This window comes from Coffea eugenioides, chromosome 8, assembly GCF_003713205.1.
Source record: "Coffea eugenioides isolate CCC68of chromosome 8, Ceug_1.0, whole genome shotgun sequence".
NCBI classification, from domain to species: domain Eukaryota; kingdom Viridiplantae; phylum Streptophyta; class Magnoliopsida; order Gentianales; family Rubiaceae; genus Coffea; species Coffea eugenioides.
In genome coordinates, this window is record NC_040042.1 from 24,540,796 (window position 1) to 24,545,575 (window position 4,780).

General features: G+C 40.0%; 1 pseudogene; it reads left to right on the plus strand.

The window, feature by feature from the left end:
- The first annotated feature begins 1,968 nt into the window (after nt 1–1,968).
- LOC113780443 lies at nt 1,969–3,648 on the plus strand (annotated as a pseudogene).
- The last annotated feature ends 1,132 nt before the right edge of the window (nt 3,649–4,780 follow it).

The following is a 4,780-nucleotide window of genomic DNA, read 5'->3' on the forward strand; positions in this document are numbered from 1 at the left end:
AAGTTATCACTTGAACTGTTACTTGGGCTTGTTACCTGAACTATGTGCCTGCATGTGTGTTCTTGGCCTCACGAGCGTTTTGCTCACCCTATAGATTTGTTTTCCTTAACAGATTTGAACTCGGAGGCGTACTGGAAAAAAACCTCCTGATGAGCTTTTGTTTAGGATTTCTATTATATTTTGGCTATGCCCTTGGTTTTGGGTTGTACTTTTGGAATTGAAATGTAACTTTTGGGGCGTGAGGTATATTTGGGAATTATGATGTACTTTGAACACCCGACGTGCGGGCTGGATAATGGATGACTATTGTTAAGCTTGAACGCTTTCGCATTTTCTGTATTTAAATTATTTACGTGTGCTGTGAAGATCGTTAATAAGCTTGAATGGAAATTGCTTGAGTCCTGGCGAGAGTTAGGCAGGCGTCCCGCGGATACCCTTTGGTTCGCCTTAGGGAGAAGTGGGGGTGTCACAGAATCTTGGAAAAATGTCTTCTGGGAAGTTTTATACTTTTAATCTAGTTTCCATAGGTGTAAAATTTCTATTTTTGGGTATACCAAACTCAAGATTTGATTTCACAACTATGGTCGCGCAAAGCTGAAAAATTTCTGTTCTTTAAGGGGAATAGAACTTTTTGAGAACTTTTCACTTCCTCTCGATATGATAAATTGTTTTAAACTTGATTTTCATGGGTGATACAAGTTTTCCCCCTGCTGACTTTTAAATTTCTCTCACTTGTTGAATCTCGATTTTTAGGCGATTAAAAGCTCTTTCTTAAGATTATTGTCTTAAATTTTAAGTGAGTGTACTTTCTTTCTTGAATTGCTAAGTGGTTGTGAGTATATGATGAGTGATAGTTGATCACTATTTCTTCAGGTACTAGAGATTTTTGAAGTTGGATCTCGCGACGCGGATAACTAAGACTTTATTTACTCACTTTGTTTGAATTGGTGAGTGTTCAAGCTGCATGATTTGTTGCATAATTACTTGAAATACTCTTGTTGAATATGTGAATTGGACTTTCGAGTCGAGTAATTACTTTATCTCACTCGTTCTCTTTATTGATTATATATTAACTTGCTTATACGTGAAATTTGACTTGTATTTGCCTCAATGTCCGATTGCGAGTGAATCTTCATCGACTTACACTTGAATCGTGGGGGATGGCCCAAACTCATTAGGCTAACCTTGTGATTCGAGTCGCATGGGCTTCTGCGCGAGAAGTTGGTGAAACCATGGGATAGATCTTTAAAGCTTCATCTATTTGAGGAGAATCTGTTTTGGCGCATACTCGAGTAGTATTTGCCCTTTAATAATCGACGTGCAGGACCCAATTAAGCGGGGTAGTAACGGTGGACGGAATTGTGAAATAAGTGAATTCTTACGGACTTGATACTTACTCGGGTTGATTGGAGTGTCATATGTGGAGTATTGCGATCGAACCTCGGCCAAGCAAGTGGGAATTTAGGCTCCTGAGAGTTCCCGTATCCTTATTAATTGTGTTTTATTATTAATTGTGAATTACTTGAATTTTCTAACTTTAATTCTTGTACAAATGTTATTGTTACTTGAACTATGTATTTGCATGTTTTTTTTTCTTTTTCTTGGCCTCACTGAGCGTTCGCTCACCCCATTAGTTTGTTTTCCTTAACAAGAGCTCGAAATGGAAAGATTTTGGAGAAGCCGACTTGATTACCCGTTTGATTAGAATTTTGGATGTAATCGATTAGTCGACTTATGGTGGTTGTATTTTGAGTAAAGTTGATGTACCTTTGGTAACTTGTGATGTAAGATTTGAAAGTTTATTTAAGGAAGCGAACTTTTTTTGTATCTACTTTTATTATTGGTTATTTATCCTTAAGTTTGAATTGAATTCGTATCGAGTCCTGACGAGAGCTAGGTAGGTGTTCCGCGGATACCCTTGGGTTCGCGCTAAGGAGAAGTGGGGGTGTCACATAATGAGCAGGCTTGATGCAACAGTTGATCATTGATCGGATGGTGAAATATATAGAAGCTGCTGGAGGTTCTGGTGCCAATGGGATAGATGTTGGAAAGTTTTTCTTCTTGCTGGCATTCAATCTTATTGGAAATCTCATGTTTTCCAAGGATCTTTTGGATCCAAGCTCTGAGAGGGGTGCAAAGTTCTTTTACCATGCAGGCAAAGTGAAGGAATATGCTGGAAAGCCCAACATTGCATATTTCTTGCCATTGCTTAAATGGCTTGACCCTCAGGGCATTAGGAGATCAACACAGTATCATGTCAAACGAGCCTTTGACATCGCTGGATTATATTTAAAAGAGAGAATCATTGAAAGTAATAGAGATGAAACGGATCACCCAAGTCCTGAAAAGAGGAGAAGAGATTACTTGGATGTTCTGTTGCATTACTGAGGCGAAAGCGCTGAAGAACCTCCTGAGTTCTCTCCAACAACAATCAACATTATAGTCTTTGTAAGTAATCAATTATGATCCTTTTTTTCTGACTATTCTTCCAATTGTGATTGCCACCAAAAAATTTACCCCGCAAAAGAGAAAAACATTGTGTTTTCTTTCAAATATCAAATTTGGATCTTACCATGTTATTAATCTCAGAACACATGTTTATTCCACATGATTAATTAATCTAGATTGCATAATCTTTTTGTTTCTCAGGAAATGTTCACAGCAGGGACAGACATGACAACTAGTATATTAGAATGGGCAATGGCAGAGCTTCTACGTAGTCCAAAAACTCTTGAAAAAGTCCAAGCTGAGTTGAGAAGCGTGATTTGTCTAGGGACTAAGTTAGAAGAAAAACACTTGGATAATCTTCCATACCTTAAGGCAGTAGTGAAGGAGACGCTCCGGCTACATCCACCGCTCCCTTTCTTGGTACCTCACATGGCTATGGACTCGTGCAAAATGCGGCTACCACATCCCAAAAGAAACACAAATTCTAGTAAATATTTGGGAATTGGAAGGGATCCAAAGACTTGGGAAAACCCTTTAGAGTTCAAGCCCGAAAGATTTTTGGAGCCAAGTACTACAGATTTTCAAGGACACCATTTTGAGTTTATACCTTTTGGATCTGGCCGGCGAATATGCCCTGCCGTTTCTCTTGCCTCCATGGTTCGCCATTGCAGGTTGTGGTAGCGTCGTAGTCTCGGTTGTTCCACATCCGTCGCGGCATATCGGTTGAATATTAGGTGATACGCACATTATAACACATGAAAGTTTGATAAAATTTTGAAAAAATTACTAAAATTAGAAAATACTAAAAAGACACAATTTAAAAAAATATCCCAGTCGACTCGGAGTTGATTCGGATATATCGGCCAATATCATACATCACGGATTCGAATCGGCCAATATCGATCGAATCAGAGCGAGTCATCACGGATATGGTAATATTCGCGATTCGGGGATCGGTATCGTACCGGTCCCCTACATTTCAGTTATGATTCGGCCGATATGTATCGGTATCGCCCGATATGACGAACCATGCTTGCCTCTCGAGTGCTACCAATGGTTCTAGGATCAATCTTGCACTTGTTTGACTGGAGCTTAGCTGATAGGATTAAACCAGAAGAGTTGGACATGGGAGAAAGGATGGGGATAACACTCAGGAAAGCAGTACCTTTAAAGGCCATACTAGTACCACTCCAAGGTTGAAATAATTTCCAAAATGCAAATGTATAGTTTATGTAATACTTCGGACTTTGAAGATGTCGTCACATTATTACCTATATATTTGCGTTCTGAAACGGAAATACTACTAAAGCCTATGTGTTACCAGCATAATGTGTGACGCCCCCACTTCTCCCAAGGGCGAACCCTAGGGTATCGGCGGGACGCCTGCCTAGCTCGCGCCAGGACTCAAAACACAAAGCTAACAAAATTATATCAAACCAAAAGAGAACTATTTATAATATAGACAACCGCCAAAAATTCTATTTACATCTTCAAAAGTATCGAGTCAAACCACTTTAATACATTATAATAACAACCATCAGAAGGTAGACCCTAAGGAGGGTTCTTATACAAATCACCAAAACAAAAACAAACATCCTAGCTGTCCGACTATTACAAACAAACCTAACTATACTAGTGTATGTGTCAAAAGTCCCCGCGTCGGCCCCTGCTAAGGAAAACAAAAGAAAAGGGGTAAGCTATATGCTTAGTAAGTAAACAGGGGCAAAAGCGTAAATTTCACGTAACAACAGTTACACAGTAAGAGTAAAGCAAAAGCAGAAAAGTAACATCACATAATAAGGATACAGGTGGCTCCAAAGCCAAATCGTTTGCCATGTGTGACCTCCTGCCGACACTCCGTCGACCACAAATAATGGTCCGTAGAACTTCACTTGTACTCCCACCGTACACCTTATCACCCTCTCTGGCCAGACACCTCACAAACTTGCTCGAGCGAACGAAATTGAGCTTGGTTCACAAGCTCGGGTCACAAACTTGGTCCACATAATCGGTGAACCGGATTCACAAACTTGGTGACCTCAAACCAGGTTGGACTGACTTCGACCAAGCCCTAACCGGCTCGAATAGTCCATCTAGGTCATGAGATCGGGCCCCAAACTCACAAACTTCACAAAATTTACTCAAAAGTCACCCCGAGCCACAAGCTCAAGGGGTTTAGTTCCAAAATGATTCATATACATATGCCATGTACAAATGTGTGCGTAAATTAGGGTTTAGGTCGAGTGCGATAAAGTACACCCTCGCCTAGGTACCCTTTTCATACATATCGAAACACATAAGCAACTAACACATAAGAGCGGCCTGAATACTT